This window comes from Palaemon carinicauda, chromosome 1 (assembly GCF_036898095.1).
Source record: "Palaemon carinicauda isolate YSFRI2023 chromosome 1, ASM3689809v2, whole genome shotgun sequence".
NCBI lineage: Eukaryota > Metazoa > Arthropoda > Malacostraca > Decapoda > Palaemonidae > Palaemon > Palaemon carinicauda.
This window is the reverse complement of record NC_090725.1, coordinates 49241863-49263353: the sequence shown is the minus strand read 5'-3', so window position 1 is coordinate 49263353 and position 21491 is coordinate 49241863. Positions and strand designations below refer to the sequence as shown.

The 21491-nt window shown below is 52.7% G+C and overlaps 1 pseudogene; it reads right to left on the bottom strand.

Annotated features, from left to right (window-relative positions):
• Positions 1 to 21491, bottom strand: part of LOC137648128 (neurofilament heavy polypeptide-like) — a 152549-nt pseudogene that overhangs the window by 127699 nt on the left and 3359 nt on the right.

Below are 21491 nucleotides of genomic sequence, written 5' to 3'. Positions count from 1 at the left end.
GAGCTGCTAAACACTCCGAGGAGTGGTCTCTGTGAGGGACCTTTCCCGCGAACGGGAGAGGTATCCTTCATAGAAGAGACAAGAGACACCGCAGGCTAAACCACTGGTGAACGCCTGTGCGCTATCTCGGGAACCCCAACGATGTGCGCAAATGCGCAGGGAACGTTGGTAGCACCCTAATTGAAATACTGGAACAGGGTGTCTCTGGAAGGCAGTCTCCGGAACAGCAGCCGAGCGCTAGCGCGCTAGGGAATGTTGGCACGCAGGGGATACCTGGCACTTAAGGGACTTACTCAAGATGTGAGAAAGTCTCTCCTGCCCCGGAGGGAGGAGCCCGTTGGATAACGGGGGGCGTGGGCGCCCAAGGCGCGTCAGCAGTCAGGAACGGATACAGCAGGCAGAGAGAGACCCAAGGTCTAACGTAGCCTGAGTAGTGAGGCCCCGAAGGGATAGTTGCAAGACCCCGAAGGGTCAGCGCAACGAGAAACCGAAGTTTCTCCGTCACTAATCACAGAAGTGTAGAAGTGACTAAAGTTACGAGAGCCCGAGGGAACTGCGTAACTAAAGCTCCGAGACCCCGAAGGGTCTGGGAAAAAGAGAAATCGAAGTTTCCCTGTCACTAAACACCGAAGTGTTAGTGACTGAACAGCAAGCTGTTTCAACAGGAACAATCCTCCGAAGAGGAGTCTCTATGAGTGGCCTCTCTCGCGAACGGGAAAGGTGAGCACTTTGTAGAAGAGACTGGTGATGGAACCCCCAAGGGCCGTGAGATCAGCTGACGTAAACAGGAACAATCCTCCAAAGAGGAGTCTCTGTGAGTGTCCTCTCACGCGAACGGGAGGAGACAGTTCGTAGAAGACAAAAGGAGCAATCCTCCGAAGAGGAGCCCTAGTGCGGCCTCCCTCGCGAACGAGAGAGGTCCAGACTTATCTTGCAGCTGCTCAGCCCCTTGAGTGTAGCTACAGAAGCGACCGCTCAGCCTGAGAGCATAGTCGCTAGTACCATGGTCCGGCCCTGCAACCGCTCAGCCCCTTGAGCAAGTCACAAGGGCGGTCGCTCAGCCCCAAGAGCATAACTGCCTAAGGACCAGGGAAGGTAAGAAGGAAAGTTAACAACTACCCAGGAGGCGAACCTCCTTATCGTTCTAGGATACACTGAAGAGCTGACAGTAATCACGGGGGAACTTCTAAGAGAAGCGAACACCCCTGACGATGTCCTAGAGAGACGGCGGCGACAGCAGACTTCCCAGGCATAAATAGGACAGCTCTGCTTCGAAGGCACGCAACAGGCATGAAGAATCGGCACCGTAAACTGAAAAATAAAAAGAATAATTATTTAATAGGAATTCCCCCGGGTGAAAACTCCGAAGAGAAACCCCGAGGGAAGGTAAAACGTAAGAACGAAAGTAGGTATACGCCCTCCTCCCCCACTGCGGGTGAGGAGGGGGACGAAAACTTAACAAAAAAATGACAAATTCGAAGATAATTTGTATTTTTCCTAACCATACAAACCTTAGCTATTTACAGAGGGGGTTACCTTTTAGCGCAGCTGAAATGGCGAGCCATTAGAATCTAACGAGGGTGTATTACCCCCGCGCTAGTTAGCGGGGGGGGGGGGGGGGGGGTAGGGGAGTGGTAGCTAGCTACCCCTCCCCCCCCTCACACACAGATGAATGCTCACTTTCACTTAGAGGTAGGACTTGTCTTGGGGGACAGGGCTGGCGGGCAAATATGTGTAAATAGCTAAGGTTTGTATGGTTAGGAAAAATACAAATTATCTTCGAATTTGTCATTTGTTCCGTAACCGAAATACAAACCACGCTATTTACAGAGGGTGACTTACCCCTTAGGTAGGGTGGAAAGTCCCCAGCCATACTGGCTTTGGCTTTACCCGGGGACTCAGAATCCGAGTGAGTCACACTCGAGAAAAGGAGTCCCTGCACCTCACAAGTTCCTTGCTCCGCAAGGAACCATGTGGCCTACGTAAGCTTGTGTGTGAAGGAAGAAGTGTGACCCGTCCTAGGCAGTTGACCTGGAGTTCCAGAAGGAACTCTGGGTTAGGACGTTCCCAATACCACCTCGTCAGGGTATGGGGGACGCGACAGTATTGACTCAATACTCGGAACACAAGGAAGCATGGTTTACCTGCAGAGGTTCGAGGTCAGCTATGCAGAGACCAGGATGCTGCTTCCCCGTAGAGGGGATGATGAAGAAAGAAGTAAGGGCCAGACATACTTCTTTCGTTCATGCAGACTAAAACCTGATAACAATGCCCTCAACCTTCTGCTACCTGTCCAAAAGGAAGCCTGAGGTTAGACCAGCTGTTGTGTAGCCACCACAGAGCGATAGAAAACGTATCGAGACTCCTGTGGGTCACGTCCTGCAGGAAGCGGGCTGCGAAGGTCATTAGACGCTTCCAGACTCCAGCTTGTAGCACCTGCGTCACAGAGTAGTATTACTCGAAGGCGAGGGACGTTGCGATGTATCCAACATCGTGCTGTAGGGCGACGTGACGGGGGAGGGTCTTGGAGACAGGTCGAGATGAATGTCCTTGAGTCCGGGCTGAAGAGGTATACTGGTGACTCTCCCCCATGTCCTCCTTGTGCTTCCAAATCGGCTGCAACTGAGGACAAACTGCAGCTGTTCCCAGCGCTAACCTCTCGATTCCTTTACTGGCAAGAAAGAGAATGTCTTGGGACATCAGATACAGAATGGAGACTCGAAATCTTGAATGAATTGGACCGAAGGGCCGGGACCCCCAGATTCTGAGTCTAGCCAACAACTCAGGAGCAAGCCTGAATGTTGCCTTCCCCTCTTCCTTAGAAAGGGGGGAGTCGTAAGAGACCAAGAAGATTGCTTACACACTGGCCGTGGCCAGAGTGAGCAGGAGACCCAAGGCGGAATACAATCCGAGGCCTGTCGTAAAGGGTCTTGAGAAGATCTCTTAAAGGACTAAAAGTCCGAGCCATGCTCCAAGTTGGAGGTCTTCCTCCGACTAGGGCAGGGACGATCGTAGCTTCGCATGAGCGAGGATAGATCCAGCGGGCAGGAAAAAGTTATTCCTTTAAGCCTGAAGGTCAGGGAAAGGCTGAGCGACAGGCTTCATTGCCGAGAGCGGAAAGGAGTTTCCTCCCGCCGAAAGGCAATAAGACCGATATTGCTGGAGAAGAGGCCTCAAGGGAAGAGGTATATCTCCCACGGCACCAACCACCTTAGACTCTTCACTTTGCCTGGGAGACCCCTGTGGATGACTATCGCAGATGACGCGACCTCCGTACCGCGACTGTAGCGGGTTGTCTCTTCTTGAGGAGGAGGCGTAGTGTCTCCAGGCATGAAGCCGAAGCGACGCCCCGGTTCGGGAGAGATGTCGCAGTGTGGTTGCTTGAGTAGTCTGCGCCGTGGGAGAAGCTCTCCCGGGAGTTCCGTCAGGGGAAGCAGAGGGTCCAGAAACCGTTCTGCGCATAGTCCCAGTGGAGCTCTCCCATTGAAAGGTTGACAGACAACCTGGTCTTGTTGAGACCCTTTGTCCACAGACAAAAAGGAGGGAAGATGCAGGCGTCGAAGTTGTCCCACCATCACCGGAATGCATCTTGCCAGAGTCTCGGGGTCTGAGACTGGGGGGAAGAATAGCGGAAGCTTGAGGTTCCAAGCTTTCGCGATCAGGTCCCCCAGACCAGTACTTGCTGGTTACCCAAGGTCAAAGACCCCCAGGTACACTCTCTCTACGAGGCTCTGCTCGGATAGTCTGAGAGAACATTCCCCTGCCTGGAATGAGAGAGCCGATGGTGGTATTGAGAGAATCTCAATCATCCCGGTATCTCTACTGCAAGATGTGAAGGTGTGAAAATGCGTCCCCTGCTGGTTAGAATACGCCAGAATCATGAAGTCGACGCGCACGGGGCGACTCGGCAGGAGCTGTAGAGGGGCCAGACTAAGGCCCCTAAGCCTGCCTGAATGATGGAGAGGTATCCTTCAGGTCTTGACCATAGGCCTGGACCGGAACATGCCCCCCCCCCCCCCCCTTTCCTTTGACGAGTCCGAGAACAGCATCAAGAATGTGGGGAAAGGACGAGAATATCCACTACCATCAAGAGGCTCCATAGGTCAACACCCATTGCAGGTCTAATAGTTCCGCTGGTCCCATAGGGGCCAGGAAGTCCGGTTAAACATTGCCTGAAGCCACCGGAACTTGGATCGCCCCACATGGAACTTATCCTGAGGCGACCGTTCGGACTATAGACGGGTCAATGAGGAAAGGAGAACTAGGAAACGTTCCAAGGTAGGGCTGAAAGCTCTGCTTGACTGAGAACAGGTACTGCGACTCTCCTCAGTCTTGCCACAGTCAACCGAAAGGAAGGCTCGGAGGATGTGGTAACAGAATCTGGCGTCCCCAGGTGGTCACCCATCCAAGTACCAACGTTGCTTAACCTCGCTGGACGGACGAGAAGCGGGGTTTCCAACGTGGTAAGGCCGTTGACTCAATATCATGGCCAGATACTCCAGATGTTGAGGCAGAGGAAGAGAAGGCTCCAAGCAAAATACCATGAGCCCACACTCATGGTAAGCATCCGGAAGCTTGTCCCGGCGCTGAAGAAGGTCGAACCCGAGCCTACCGGAGTTGACCAGCCCTCCAAACAGCAGAGGAGGCGGAAGCCTGCACCTGAGCGGCCAAGAGGAAGGCAGGGAGAGTTCTCTGGGGAAACAAACCAGTAATGCCACGGCGGGATAGCCACACTGCATCATAAGCAGGAATACTTGCAGTCTAGGCTGAATTCGACGAGCACCCTGGAAGATGGATGGAATGGAAACTAAAAGTACCCGTCCTTCCGATCCAGGGTTTAAGGAGTCCTGTCACCTCGTTACCAGTCTGATCGATTCTGCTGGTCTACGCTGGCCGAAGTTTGTTCGACAAACTTGATCAGGGCTGAGAGGTCGACTACGGACATCCCCTCTCAGATCCTTCCTTACAAGAAAGGATCGACTGAGGAATCCGGGGGTGAAGCCGTCGATGATCCTAAGGAAGACCTTCGCCTAAGGTGTGGATCATTCTCCCCAAACCGGGCAACTCTGCTGACGCTATGGCATAGAGGTTCAGAGACACTGAATTCGCTGACAGAGACGGCAGGCGCGATATCCTTGGCTGATCAGAGATTGTGCGGGAATGGGCATCGGGAAGCTGTCATTCGGATGAGTAACCTTAAGCATCCTCCCAGCAAAAAACCTGCAATCCTAGAGTTCGTGAACTCCTTTTAGGACTATGCCCCCCCGGGGGAGTCTCCCGTGCCATCTGTTCCTGACAGGAGGAAACTGCAATTGGACACCTTGTCCCAGTTGTCGTAGCCGATAACTTAGGCTGACGTGGTTGAAAGAAAAGGGCGCTGGAGCCCTGCAGAGTCTGGAAGAAAGCGCCTTGGAGGAGTGAAAACAGAAGTCGATTTCCTCCGCACAGCCGCTGTCTAAGTCTCTGTCCTTGGGCACAAACAAACTCTTCTCAAGGATGGAAGGGTGTCTGAGGTCGTCGACCTCCACAGATGAGACACCCGAAGGAAGCCCTCAGTCAGCGCGTCCAGATGGTACAACATCGAGCTTGTCCGCAAGTTAGATACTTAACGACGAAAGGCCAAGGTGCCTGAGCTCGAGAGGAGGAAAGTACCCATGATCTTCCTGTAGCTTCCTTGAACCAAACCTCGGGCCGTAACCGAGGAGGGAAAGAACCTGGTAAGCTCCCAGAGGAAGGGGTAAGCAGTCACCCCTTGTCCGATGGAGACATCTCGAACGGAAAGCCCCCCCCGCCAAAAATCCTTCCAGGGAATGACGGGGAAGGGCTAACCCAGGTTCAGGAAAGAGGAGTGTTGCTCAGATCTCCCTTAAGTTTCTCCTATTCTTGCAAGTGCCATGCTCTGCGTTTACGGGGTGAGGCCGTGTTCTGGAAATACGCTTCAGAAGAACTCGCCAGGCTGGCCATGCTGCGAAAACCCCATTGAGAATCGTGGTCGCAATCGCCCTGGAGCTCGCGCGACGGTAATTTAAAGATTTTCGCGTGGGCGAACGTGGAAGCGCCCATGCGCAGTAACGCAAACAAAGGTGAGCGAAGGAGCGCAGAAGGAGGGCGAGCGTGGTAGGAAGGGCGAGCGTGGTAGGAAGGGCGAGCGTGGTAGGAAGGGCGAGCGCTGGTGGTCGGCGATCGATAACCCATAGACGAGCAATGGATACTGCAAGAAATAAGCCAACGTTTGTGCGAAGAAACAATGTAGGTTCGCGCGACGGAACACCATCCGTCCGCGCGTTGGAAAACCGTTGGTTCGCGCGCGGGCGAACATTGGAGAGCATGGGCGCGGACGAGCATGGGCGCGGACGCGCATGAGCGTAGACGCGCAGGCACGTGGGCGTGTGGGCGCGCAGGCGAATGGTCGCGCGGGCGAATGGTCGCGCGGGCGAATGGTCGCGCGGGCGAATGGTCGCGCGGGCGAACGGTTGCGCGGGTGAGCGGTCGTGAGGGTGCGCAGGTGGATGAGCGCGAGTCCGAGGCAGCGAACGCAAGCGTTAGCGCGATGGCGAGGAAACGCGGTGCCGCGTGGGCGAGGAAGACCGCTGGCGATATGGATCAACAAGCGATCGGTGGTGAGCTGGTGAGCGCTAACGCGCAGGTTGGCGATGGCGCGTTGTGTTATGCCGACGCGATGGTCAAGCAGCATGCGCAGGTGAGCGATCGTGCGTTGGCGAGCAGTATGCGAAGGTGAGTGATCGCGAGCAGCATGTGCAGGAGGGCGATCGCGCGATGGTGATCAGCATGCGCAGGGTTGCGCGATGGTGATCAGTATGCGCAGGGTCGTGCGATGGTGATCAGCATGCCAGGGTCGCGCGATGGCGATCAGCATGCGCAGGTGGGCGGTCGCGCGATGGCGAGCAGCCTCTGCAGGTGGGCGATCGCGCGATGGCGAGCAGCATCCGCAGTTGAGGGTCGCGCGATGGCGAGCAGCATCCGCAGGGTAGACGATAGCGCGACGGTGATCAGCATGTGCGGTCGCGCGACGGCGATCAGCATTGAGGGTCGCGCGACGGCGATCAGCATCCGCAGTTGAGGGTCGCGCGATGGCGATCAGCATCCGCAGTTGAGGGTCGCGCGATGGCGATCAGCATCCGCAGTTGAGGGTCGCGCGATGGCGATCAGCATCCGCAGTTGAGGGTCGCGCGATGGCGATCAGCATCCGCAGTTGAGGGTCGCGCGATGGCGATCAGCATCCGCAGTTGAGGGTCGCGCGATGGCGATCAGCATCCGCAGTTGAGGGTCGCGCGATGGCGATCAGCATCCGCAGTTGAGGGTCGCGCGATGGCGATCAGCATCCGCAGTTGAGGGTCGCGCGATGGCGATCAGCATCCGCAGTTGAGGGTCGCGCGATGGCGATCAGCATCCGCAGTTGAGGGTCGCGCGATGGCGATCAGCATCCGCAGTTGAGGGTCGCGCGATGGCGATCAGCATCCGCAGTAGAGGGTCGCGCGATGGCGATCAGCATGCGCAGGTGAGCTAGTAGCTGGCGAACCATGTTCCTTCAGAAGTGTTGGAGAACGTTGGCGTGCCGGCTGTAACACACGCGGGCGATCCGGAGATCGCCGAGAGACAGGTGATCGCTGGCGAGCTGATGATCGCTGACGAGCAGAAGGCTACGCGTAGAAGCCTGCGTATAGAAGAAGAGTCCTTGACCCCGACCTGAACCGAAGTTCTAGATCGCGAGGGCGAACGTGGGCGCACAGGGCGCGTAACAGGAACCAACAGGAACAGCAGGGATGATCATCATGAAAGCGCTGACGAACAGGAGAGCGCTGATGAGCAGAAGAGCGCCTGTGCGCTAACACTGAGCAGGAGCAGGAGAGAACACAGCAGAAGGGCGCGCAGGGAAACCCTGACACGCAAGGGAAGAACCCCCGTGGGAGGCAACCCTTTGCCCCGAAGGGTTCGTTGTCCGCCGGGAGACTGATGTCCGTCGGAAGACCGATGTCCGTCGGGAAGACTGTTGCCCGTCGGAAGACGAGATCAGACTACTGTCCATCTGCACCAAGGCGGAAGATCGAGAAAAAGGAGTTGTAGGCTGCAAACGGAGATTCAAAAAGGCGCCTCAAGCACCCTTATAGGGAGATGAGAGGCCCTTACGACGAGGCGGACGGTGGGCCTTACGGCGAGGGAGGCCAACAGCAACAGCAGAAACCTCCGAAGAGGAGTCTCTATGAGTGTACTCTCTCGCGAACGAAAGAGAAACACTTCGTAGAAGAGACTGGTCAGCCAGTGACCTAAAAGGAGCAATCCTCCAAAGAGGAGCTCCTGCAGTTGCCCAGCCCCTTGAGCGAAACTGCAGGTGTGACCGCTCAGCACCAAGAGCATAGTCGCACGAAAAAAAGGCAAGAGAAGAACCCCCCAAAGGGGGAAAAACTCAAGCCTGGACAGGAAAAACTTCCCTCGGAAGGAAAGTTACCCGCCCAAGGAGGCAAGCCTCCTGAGAGTTCTAAAATGAACTGGAGAGCTGTCCGTCGTCACGGGAGTACTTCCAGTAGAAGGAGACACGCCCCTGACGAAAATAAAAGGGGGGAGGCAGCAACAGCCGAATCCCCAGGACAAAACAAGACAGCTCACACCGTTGCCATATTACAGAAACGAACTAGATCGGTAACTGTAAAAAATAAAACAAATAATATTAGTACACATTCATTCCCCCGGGAAGGCTCCGAAGAGGAATCCCGAGGGAAAGGAAACAAGAATTACACAACAGGCACGTGCCCTCACAACCACTTACACTCACGGAAGGAGAGCTGTAACCAAAACAGAATTATAACAATTATAATTATGTAACTATGTAATTATGTAATTTAAAAATGAATGAACACTAAAGAAAGAACAAAAACCCCGAAAGGAATCGTTCTACAAGCTGAAAAACAAAAAACAACTACAATTAGATTCATAACTAATTGAGACAAACGTACGGCGTAGCAACCCCCCCACACGGAAAGGAAGCTACAAGGGCGTAGTAACACGTAGTAAAAGGGTGAACGACCTCAAGAGAGAGAGAGAGAGAAAGACATAAGTCAAACTCGATCGCCACCCATAAAATTACGCCGTGGTGGCCTAACTGCCGAGGACTCCACGTAGATATCGTACACTACACACACAACCCTGAAAAGGAAACTTACTTATTTCTATACTCAAATATATATACAAACATGTAAACATGTTTACATATATATTGAGTAAATGAAAAGTAAGCGATTAAGTAAAGACAAAACAAACAATGGCTGCCAAGAGAGGACCAAGACAGAGACGTCTGTCACAGTCCGAGCCAAAAGTGAAAGTGAGCATTCATCTGTGTGTGAGGGGGGGAGGGGTAGCTAGCTACCACTTCCCTACCCCCCCGCTAACTAGCGCGGGGGTAATACACCCTCGTTAAATTCTAATGGCTCGCCATTTCAGCTGCGCTAAAAGGTAACCCCCTCTGTAAATAGCGTGGTTTGTATTTCGGTTACGGAACAAACAGAAATTATAACATTATAATTATGCAACTGATCACAGACCCCCAAAGGGACGTGTTCCCCGGCTGAAAAGTTAAAAATACAATTACTGTATATTCATAAAAATAATTGAGACAAATAAAACGAAATAGTGACTCGGCCTGAGAAGCTATCGTAGGCGTAGTACGGAGTAAGAGGTGAACGACTTCGAGAGAGGGGCCGTACTCCACGAAGGCAACCATGGTGGCCTAGGAGTGAACGGCCGTGACCAAGAAGAGAATCGTGGTGGCCTGGCTAAGCCGGCGATACTCTCGTAAACGTACACAACGCACACCGCACAACACCGAAAGCAAAGGAAACTTACTATTTTCTATACACAAAAATTTATATAAACATCAATAATGTCTAAATATATTAAGTATAAGAAAAGATAAGTTAAAAAGACAAAACAATAATGGCCGTCAAGTGAGGATGGGAACGGAGACTTCCGATCGCCATCCGAGCCAAAAGTAAAGTGAGCCTTTCACCGGTGTGTGAAGGGGAGCTACCTACCCCCCGCTAACTAGCGGAGGGGTAGTAAACCCTCGTTAAAATTCTTATGGCTCGTCATTCAGCTACGCCGAAGTAATTACCCCATGTAAATAGCGTGGTTTGTACTGTATTTCAGTTACGGAACAAAGCTAAGGTTTGTATAGTTAGGAAAAATACAAATTATCTACGAATTTGTCATTTGTTCCGTAACTGGAATACAAACCACACTATTTAATAGGGGTGACTCACCCATTAGGAAGGGTGGACGTCCCACCCAGTCTGGCTTTTGGCTTTGCCCGGTAACTCCTTATTTGAGGGTGTAAGCACTCAAGAAATAAGGAATCCCTGCACCGCGCCAAAACCTTGCTACGCAAGGTCTGCGGCCTACGCAAGTTGTGTGTGAAGGTATGAAGAACTGTGACTCGTCCTAGAAAGTTGTTCTGAAGTTCTTTAGATGGAAACTTGTAGACTATGACTTTCTCAATACCACCTCGTCAGGGTATGGGGATGTAACACTATTAATATTAATACAGTACTAGGAACACCAGGGAGCATGGTTTACCTGAAGTGGTTTGAGGTCAGCTATGCAGAGAACCCAGGATGCTGCTTTCCCCAAGAGAGGGGATGATGAAGGAAAGAATAAGGGCCAGTCAAACCTTTTCATTCATGCAGACTAAAACTGGGTAACAATGCCCTCAACCTTCAGCTACTTGTCCAATAAGGAGCTTGAGGTTTTAAACCAGATGTTGTGCAGCCACCACAGGACCGATAGAGAATGTATCGAGCCTCCTGTGGGTCATGTCTTGCAGGTAGTGGGATGTGAACGTTGTTTGCCGTTTCCACACACCAGCTTGAAGAACCTGCGTCACTGAAAAATTTCTTTTGAAGGCCAGGGACGTAGTTATTCCCCTGGCATCATGTGCTCTGGGGCGACGTGATGGAGGAGGGTCTGGATTCAGTGCCAGGTCAATGACCCTGCAAATCCATGCAGAGATGGTGTTCTTAGTGACCCTCCTCTTAGTCCTTCCTGTGCTGACGAATAGTGCTGGGACACGAGGACGGGCTGCGGCTGTTCTTTTGAGGTAGAGCCTCAAGCTCCTTACTGGGCATAGTAGGCCTAAGAGATGGTCTGGGTCATCTGTTAAAGTACGGAGACTAGAAATCTGGAAGGAGTCGAATCGAGGATCCGGCACTCCTGGATTCTGAGTCTTAGCAATAAACTCAGGGACTAAGCTGAACGTTACCTCCCCCCATCCCCTTGAATGGGCGATGTCATACGAGAGACCATCAAGTTCGCTGACTCGCTTGGCCGAGGCCAAAGCTAGCAGGAACACCGTCTTCCAGGTTAGGTGACGATCTGATGCCTGCGTAATGGTTCATAGGGAGGTCTCTTAAGAGACCTGAGAACGACCACGTTTCATGGGGGAGGTCTCACTTCCGACTGAGGGCAGGTAAGTTCATAACTCCGTATGAGTAGAGAAAGTTCTAGCGATGAGGAAATGTCCATTCCTTTCAGCCTGAAGGCGAGGCTTAAGGCTGAACGATAGCCTTTCACTGACGAGACTGAAAGGCGCATTTCTTCACGCAAATACACAAGGAACTCCGCTATTGTTGGAATAGTGGCATCGAGTGGAGAGATACCCCTTCCACGACACCAACCACAGAAGATTTTCCACTCTGCGTGGTAGACAGCTGCTGAAGACTTTCGCAGGTGTCCAGACATCCTGATTGCAACTTGTTGCGAAAATCCTCTCTCAGAGAGGAGATGCTGGATAGTCTCCAGGCGTGAAGCCATAGTGAACCTACGGTTTTGTGGAAGATGTTGGCATGTGGTTGTTTGAGTAGGTTGTGTTGTGGAGGGAGTTCTCTTGATGGCTCCGTTAGGAGTAGCAGAAGGTCCGGGAACCATTCTGCGTGATGCCATAGCGGAGCTATGAGGGTCATTGAAAGATTGACCGCTGTTCTGGTCTTGTTGAGTACCCTCCTCATCAGACAGAATGGGGGAAAGGCGTAAACATCGATGTTGTCCCACTGTTGTTGGAAAGCATCTTGCCAGAGAGCCTTGGAGTCTGGGACTGGGGAACAGTACAGCGGGAGCCTGAAGTTCAGGGCCGTTGCGAAGAGGTCCACAGTGGGAGAACCCAACAAAGTCAGGACTTTGTTGGCTACTAGATGATCCAAAGACCACTCTGTACTCACTATTTGAGATGCTCTGCTCAGGTTGTCGGCTAACACATTCCTTTTCCCCGGAATGAAGCGTGCTGATAGTGGTATAGAGTGGATTTCGGCCCATCTCAGTATCTCTACTGGTAGATGGGATAGTTGTTGCGAAAAAGTGCCTCCTTGTTTGTTGATGTAGGCCACTACAGTGGTGTTGTCGCTCATCACCACCACAGTGACTTACCAGGTACTGTTGGAACTGTTGAAGGGCTAGAAACACGGCCTTCATCTCTAGGAGATTTATGTGGAGTTACCTTTCTGACTCTGACCAGAGGCCTGAGGTCGTGTGGAGCAGCACGTGGGCTCCCACCCTTTTTTTTTTTTTGAAGCGTCTGAAAACAGCATCAAATCCGGGGGGAGAACGAGAAGGTCCACTCCTCTTCGTAGGTTCTCGTCTGCCACCCACCACTGGAGATCCGTCAGTTCTGCAGGTCCCATGGGGATCTGGATGCCCGGGGAGTCGTGTGCTTGATTCCACCGGGACTTGAGTCGCCACTAGAGGGATCTCATCCTGAGGCGACCATTGGGAACTAGACGGGCCAACGATGAAAGGTGACCGAGGAGACATAACCGCAATTGGGCTGGAAGTTCTTCTCGTAAGAGAAAAGGTCTTGCAACCTTCCTCAGCCTTGCTATCCTGTCGTCTGATGGGAAGGCTTTGTGGAGAGTGGTGTCTATAATACTGCCTAAGTATACCAGTCTTTGAGTGGGAAGCAGTGAAGACTTCTCGAGGTTTACCATGATCCCCAGATCTTGGCAAAGTCTCAGAAGTTTGTCTCGGTGTTGAAGAAGGGTTAACACCGAGTGTGCTAGGATTAACCGGTCGTCCAGATAACAGAGGAGACGGATGCCAATCCTGTGTGCCCAAGATACTACTAGGGTGAACACTCTGGTGAAGACTTATGGTGCTGTGGAAAGACCGAACACAGCACCTTGAACTGGTACATTCTGTAGTCTAGGCTGAATCTTAAGTACTTCCTTGAAGACATCCTTTAGGTCCAGTGTACACATGAAGTCTTGCAGGTTTACTGCTAGTCTGACCGTGTCCGCCGTCTCCATGCTGAACGGAGTTTGTTTGACAAACTTGTTCAGAGCTGAGAGGTCGATGACTGGTCTCCAGCCTCCAGACGCCTTCTTTACAAGAAAGAGTTGACAGAAGAAGCCTGGAGATCCATCGAGGACCTCTTGGAGAGCGCCCTTCTTCAACAGGGTCTGGACTTCTGCCCGAAGGGCTTGCCCCCTTGCTGATCCCATGGCAAGGGAGTTCAATGACACTGGATTCGTCGTCAGGGGAGGTAGAGATGTCATGAACGGGACGCGATATCCTAGACTGATCACAGAGATTGTCCAGGAATCGGCCCAGAGTTGCTTCCACCTGTTTGAGCAACTTTGTAGGCATCCCCCCACTGGTGGAAATGCAGGGAGACTGCCTATCCTAGCGTTTGCGGCCTCGGCTGCTCTCTAAGATTCTTGCCTCCCCTGGAGGACTTTTTGCCTTTCCTTTCTTTGACAGGAAAGGGCCTAGAGACTAAGGTCTTCGCTGCTGTTGTCGTCGTAGTAGTCTTGACTGGACGGGACTGCTGTGGTGCTGGAGGCTTATAGGGTTTGGATGTTAAAGCCCTATGAAGGAGGGAGTCTTGATGAGACTTCCTCCACCTCTCAGCGGCATGTTCCACATCCTTAGGCTCGAACAGGAGGGATCCCTCTAGGGAGGAATGTCTGAGCTTATTGATCTTGGCGCTAGGGACCTTCTGATGGAATCTCTCAGCTACTGCATCCCGACATTTCAGAATGGTATTTGCCCACAAATGCGAGACTTGATGGGCCAAAAACTCGATCATGCAAGTAGCTGAGAGCAAGGTTTCCATAGCCTTCCTGGTACGTTCCTTGTTAAAGTCCTCGGAACATATCAGGATACCTAAGGTACCCAACCAGATATCGTGGCTTGCATAGCACACTTCGCAAGTTTCTCCTGGTTGAAGATCTCGGCTACCAAGAATGAGACCAGCCGGTTGGAGAGTCTCTGAAGAGGGACTCCCCTGGTTAGCTCTTCCTCTTCACCACTTGCTGGAAGAGATAACCAGGGGAGTCCCTCTTGAGAGACTCTCCAACCGACTGGTCTCATTCTTGGTAGCCGAGATCTTCAACCAGGAGAAAGTTGCGAAGTGTGCTATGCAAGCCAGTTTATGGCTCGATATCTGGTTGGGGACCTTAGGTATCCTGATATGTTCCGAGGACTTTTCCAAGGAACGTACCAGGAAGGCTATGGAAACCTTGCTCTCAGCTACTTGCATGATCGAGTTTTTGGCCCAACAAGTCTCGCACTTGTGGGCAAATACCATCCTGAAATGTTGGGATGCAGTAGCTGAGAGATTCCAACAAGGCTCATCTAGGATCTCGAATACCTCCTCTGCTGTATGCGAGGAGGTGCGAGGAGCTTGTTGGTGGCACCGGAACGGTTGGAGGAGGACATCTCAGAGAGCAGTTGTGAGATCTTGTCTCTGGTACTCCTAACCCCCTGAGACCAGGGCAGGGCTGCACTGGTCTTAGAGGGATTTTGAGTACCAAAGACACAGTCTAAGACCGTGTCTTTGCCCTCTCGAGGAGGGATCTTTGGGTTGGAAAACCCGTTGAGAGCCCTCATTAGAGTCAGAACTTGCCAAAACACATGTTCTGACTCTTGCAGGTCTCCTCCTGCTGTAGGAATTGCAGCAAAGTCTCCTTCTATCCCCGAAGGCTCTTCTTGGGGAGAGTCGCGGACATTCCCTGAGTGGCTAGTTGGCTCCATCCTAGTCCTAGTAGAGGACTTCGGCAATGTTTTGGAGTCTTTAGATTCCTTTCTGGGAAGGATATGACTCCAACATTGACAAGGGTGGCATGTTCCTTCCAATCCCGGATTGAGTAGACCCCTCGGCGCGAAGACCCCTCGGCGCGAAGAGAGGTTTCCTCCATTGGTGCTAGGGGGGAAAGTCTCTCATCGCGTGATTCCCTTGGGGACGGGAAATCTTCGTCCAAAAGGGAAGGAGAGGCCGTCTGAGGACTACAAGGAACCTGCCTCGGTCTGCATGGAGTCAGTTTAGCCTTTGGGGAAGTGACTCCTCTTTTTCTCTTCAAAGGGGTAGAAGAAGCCATGGTTCTGTGTCCCAATTCAGAAGACAGGCTTGAAAGCCTGAGTTACGGCTCTGATCACGGCAGCGAACCAGGGCTGTTGGCTGACAGACGCGCTGTCAAACATACCCTTTGAAGGGACAGGGATTGAAGGATCCCTGGGAGAAGTCACCATCATTGGTGGGTTTGCCTGTGGTAGCTTTGGGATCCTGGACCCCTCTGGATCTTTCCCTTCTCCCACAATGCGCGGTGGTATGCGCTTACGGGGAGGGAATGAGGCGATGGCAACCTTGCCGTACGTCGTTCAGTAGTCTCGTGTGCAAGAGGATACTAACGCTCGCACGAGGGAGAATAATAGCGCACACGCGAGGAAGAATATTGGGGCTCGTGCGCCGGAGACTGTGGCGCGCATCTATGCTGGCCGTAGGGAGCGCGCGCAGGAGAAAGATCCCTAGCTCGCGGGTGCGCAGTTGAATCATGTGGGGCGCGCGGGAGATGTTGGCGCGCATCCTTTGGAGAAGATGGGCGAGTGTGCGCAAGGCACGCGTGTATCCTTGCAGATGTGCGTGGGAGAAGGCTGGCGCGTTGGTACTGGTTGGCGCATGGGAGAAGGCAGCATTGCTGACTTCCCAGAAGTACTGCTTTCAGTAGATCGTTGGCGCGCAGGTTTTACCTGGCGCGTATGATGATGCACAGCATGGCGCGCAGGAAAATTGGATGTTGGGCGCATATGCGCGCGGACAGGAAGCTGTTGGTGCACGGGAGAGCGCCCTTGCGCAGGAGGTTGATGGCACGCAGGGGGCTTGCGCGCAGATGGGCGCGGGCGCGTAGGAGAACGTGGCCGCATATGCGCATGAGGGCGCGCAAAGCGCGTGATGGAGCTATGTTCCTGTCGGAGCGTATGCGCATGTTGGCGCGTACGCCCTTTATGCCCTGTGTTATGGTTTAGTGCTAGGGCCTGACGAGCTACTAAAGAGCGTTCGTCAGGTCTCGTTGGCACGCAACAGCGTGCTTTGGTGGAGCCTTGTTAGGCCCATGTAGAAACAGTGACGGAAGGTCAGGCAGGTCATTCGGGTGGAAGGTCGACGTGTCCTTTAAAAGGACGACCTTCCACTGAGGGAGATCGCGAACGATCTGCAAAAAGGTCCAGGACCAATGCCGGAGCAGTGATGGATGATTGGTCTCGAGGCTCCTCTGCGGTGGACTGCATCGAAGATGTTGAACCAAAGAGGCGCCTCCTCACCGCAGGTGAAGGAAGGCCTCTATGACGAAGAGGAAGGCGAGCCGTCCGACGTTTGCGCCCTCTGGCGGCCGTTGAATCAGCAAACTGACCTTCTGCAGTCCTCCGAAGAGGAGTCTCTGTAAGTGAACTCCCCAGAGGAGAAGAAACACTAGCAGGAGAGACTGACGATGGACATAGTTTCTCCCTCGTAGGTTGAACAGGAACGGGAGAAACTAAGCCGTCAGCTACCGTAGAGTTTGGAGTGGAAGAAGTGATGGGTGATACCGCATTGGATACCTCTGACACCACAACGTCGACAAGAGAGAGAGGATCAATCTCCTCGTGTGATTCCCCTGGGGACGGGAAACCTTCGTCTGAAAGGGAAGGAGAGGCAGTCTGGGGAAAAGAAGGAACCTGCCTCGGAGGGTTTGCGTGGAGTCAGTTTCGCCCTTGGGGAAGTTACCGCGTCTGGAACTCCTCTTTTTCTCTTCAAAGGGGTAGAAGAAGCCATGGATCTGTGCCCCAATTGAGAGAAGAGAGGCTTGAAAGCCTGCGTTAAGGCTCTGAACAGTGCACCGAACCAAGGCTGTTGGCTGACAAATGCGCCGTCAGACATACTCTTTGAAGGGACAAGAATTGAAGGATCCCTGGGAGGAGTCCTCATCATTGGTGGGTTCGCCTGAGATGGCTTTGGGATCCTGGACCCCTCTAGATGTTTCCCTCCTCCCACAATGCGCGGTGGTATGCGCTTGCGGGGAGGGGAATGAGGCGATGGCGACCTTGCCGTGCGTAGTTCAGCAGTCTCGCGCGCGGGAGGATATTGACGTGCGCGCGAGGGAGAATACCGAGGCTCGCGCGTGGGAGCACGGGAGACTGTTGACGCGTATGGGGGGAGAGTATTCCCGCGGGCGTGCAGGATCAATGCGTTGAGTGCGCGGGCGAGAGTTCGCGCGTACCTGTACCAGCTGTAAACGCGTGCGCGCAGGAGAAAGATCCCTAGCGCGCAGTTGAAACGTGAGGCGTGTGATAGAACGTTGGCACGAATCCTTTGGAGAGGATAGGCGAGAGCGCGCGCGTATCCTCGTGGATGCGTGCGGGAGAACGCTGCAGCGACGGCGAGCGCTGGCGCAATGGTATAGTTGGCACGTGGGAGAAGCCAGCTTTGTTGACTTCCCAGCAGCACCCAGATCAGTAGATCGTTGATGCACAAGAGTGTTAGCTATTGGGCGCGTTTGCGCGCGGGAGAGCGATGGCACACAGGAGGTTGATGGCGCGCAGCTGGGCGCGGGCGTGTAAGGGAATGTTTGCGCTTAGGCTCAGGCAAGACCTGGCGCGAAGGAGAAGGTGGGCGTATATGTGCATGAGGACATGCATAGCACGTGATGGAGCTATGCTCCTGTTGGGACGTATGCGCATGTTGGTGCATACGCCCTTGATGCCCTGTGTTAGGGTTTAGTGATGGGGCCTGACGAGCTACTAAAGAGCGCTCGCCAGGTTTCGTTGGCGCATAGCACGTATCTGGTTGGCGCGCCTTAGCGTGCTCAGGTGAAGCCTTGTTAGGCCTATGTAAAAAAGGTGACAGCAGGTCGGTCGGGTGGAAGGTCGACGTGTCCTTTAAAAGAACGACCTTCCACTGAAGGAGATCGCGAACGATCTGCAGAAAGGTCCAGGACCAGAACAGCGATAGGCGATTGGTCTCGAGGCTCCTCTGCGGTAGACTGCATCGAACGTGTTGAACCAGAGTCGCCTCCCCACCGCAGGTGAAGGAAGGCCTCTATGGCGAAGAGGAAGGCGATCCATCCGGCGAATGCGCCCTCTGGGGGCCATTGGATCAGCAAGCTGACCTTCTGCAGTTCTCCGAAGAGGAGTTTCTGTAAGTGAACTCCCCCGAGGGAAAGAAACACCAGCAAGAGAGACTAACGATGGACTTAGTTTCTCCCTCGTAGGTTGAACAGAGACGGGAAAAACTAAGCCGTCAGCTACCGTAGGGTTTGAAGAGGCAGAGGTGATGGGTGATACCGCATTGGACACCACAACGTCAACAAGAGACAGAGGATCAACCTCTGCCGGTGACGGCGATTGCTTGACAGCGGCACCCAATCGGATGTAGTTAAGCAAAACTTCCTTGGAGGGCAAACCCGTAAGTCCCAAGGAGGACCAAAGCTGAAAAAGGGGGGTTAGTGACATATCCTCCCTAGGGGGGAGAGGTGGAGCTGCTTCGCTAGGGGAAGCAATGTCATCTCTCGAGCCCCAAGGTTGGTAAACAGTACATCGGTCTACGCTACCACTCAACGGTCTCTCGAAAGAGACAGACCGAGTGGGAGCTTCAGAGGACTTTTGGGCAATGGAAGAAGAGGCCTTGGGTTTTTCTCCTTTCAAAGAAATCTTCGAAGGAGAAATATCCCGTTTGGATTTCTTCTTCCGTTGTCGCGAAAACCTCTCCCACTGGGAAGCCCACTGGGAGGTAGACCACTCCCTACACCTGTTGTTGCTATCACACCGTTGGCCCCTACAAGAAGGAAAAAGGGTGTGAGGATCAGTCTCGACCGCCGACATGCATGTTCCACAGGGGCGGTTGGGAAACCCAGGGCAGGTGCGCATGATCACAGAGGTCAACTTCACAAACAGAACTAGAAAAAGAAAAAGCATTAAATGGCTGCCAAATGACGGCGAAGATGAGAGCGGACACGTCCGACTACCAACCGAGCCGAGAGCAAAGTGAGTTCAAGCACAGGTGTGTGAAAGGGGGGGCTAGCAAGCTACCCTCCCCTACCCCCGCTAACTAGCGGTGTGGGTAGTAAACCCTCGTTAAAAATTAATGGCTCGTCATTTCAGCTACGCCGAAAGTAATCCCCAACTAAATAGCATGGTTTGTATTCCAGTTATGGAACAAAGGAAGGTTAGATACATATCCTACCCCAGGGGGAGAGGTGGAGCTGCTTCGCTAGGGGAAGCAATGCCATCTCTCGAGTCCCGAGGTTGGTAAACAATACATCGGTCTACGCTACCTCTCAACGGACTCTCGAAAGAGACCGACCGAGTGAGAGCTTCGGAGGAGGTTGGGGCAACGGAAGAAGAGGCCTTGGGTCTTTCTCTTTTCGAAGCAACCTTCGAAGGAGAAATATCCCGTTTGGACTTCTTCCTCCGTCGTCGCGAAAACCTCTCCCACTGAGAGGTAGACCACTCCCTACACTCATTACACATGTTGCTATCACACTGTTGGCCCCTACAAGAAGGACAAAGGCCGTGAAGATCAGTCTCGACCGCCGACATGAATGTTCCACAGGGGCGGTTGGGAAACCCAGGGCAGGTGCGCATAATCGCAGAGGCCAACATCACATATACAGAACTAGAAAAAGAAAAGACAAAAGCATTTAAATGGCTGCCAAATGACGGCGAGGATGAGAGCAGACACGTCCGACCACCATCCGAGCCGAGAGCAAAGTGAGCTCAAGCACAGGTGTGTGAGGGGGGGGGGGAGGAGCAAGCTACTGTCCCCTACCCCCGCTAACTAGCGGTGTGGGTAGTAAACCCTTGTTAAAAATTAATGGCTCGTCATTTCAGCTACGCCGAAAGTAATACAGTACCCTTATTATATAGTGTGGATTGTATTCCAGTTACGGAACAAACTAGATAGACAAGGGAGCATGGTTTACCTGCAGTGGTTTGAGATCAGCTTATGCAGAGAACCCAGTGGAGGATGAAGAAAAGAACAAGAGCCAGTCAAATCTTTTCATTCAGGCATATTAAAACTGGGTAACAGTGCCCTCAACCTTCTGCTACTTGTCCAATAAGGAGCTTGAGGTATACAACCAGCTGTTGTGCAGCCACCACAAGACCGATACAGATCGTACCGAGTTCCTGTGGGTCACGTCTTGCAGGAGAAAGGTTGTGAAAGTCACCAGGAGCATTCACACCCTTGCTTTTAAAATCTGCTTAGAAGGGCCAAGGGCATGACATCGTGGGTCAATGTGCTGGATGCGGATCCTGATTCAGAGCATAATTGATGACTGTGAATTCAACAGAGATGATGTTTTGGTGATCATCCTCTTGTCTCTCCCAGTGCGGACAATAAAACAAGGGACCCGGGTGGGCTGTTGCCATTCTCTTGAGGTAGAGCCTCAAACCTCACCCCGGGTACAGTGACAGATGATCTGGATCGTCAGTTACTGAGTGGAGACTTGTTGTCTAGGATCCGTCACCAGTGGTGACTGTGTCTGACAACAAACTCAGGGACAAAACTGAACGTTGCCTTTCACCCTTTTCATGAATGGGCAATGTTGAAAGATACCATGAAGTTTCTTGACTCGTTTGGCCACTGTCAAAGTGTGTAGGAACACTGTCTTCTAAACTAGGTGAACATATGTTGCCTGGTGAAGTGGACCGTAGGGAGATCTCCTTAGAGACCGGAGAACTCGAACCATGTTCCGAGAGGGAGATCTCAATTACGACAAGGAAAAGGATAGTTTGTAAGTTCGCACGAGTTAGGAAAGATCAAGCGATGAGGGGATATCCCTTCCTTTCAGTTTGAAGGCGAGGCTCAAGGTCGAGTGATCGTCTTAACCTGCTGAAACTGAAAAAGGGGGTCCTTTCCTCCTGCATATATTCGAGGATTCCGCTATTGCTGGAATAGACGTTTCGAGTGGAGAGATTCGCTTTCCCATGACACCACCCACAGAAGACGTTATACTTTGCCTGGTAGACTGATGCTGTGGAATTCCTCAGATATCTAGACAACCTCTTCGCAACTTATTGTGAAAAGCCTTTCTGAGAGAGGAAATACTGGGTAGTCTCCAGGCGTACAATCACAGCAAAGCTATAGTTTGTGGTAGATGTCGAAGTATGGTTGTCTGTGACGTGGAGAGGGTTCTCTTGGAGGCTCTATTAGGAGCTGCAAAAGCTTTGAAACCGTTCTA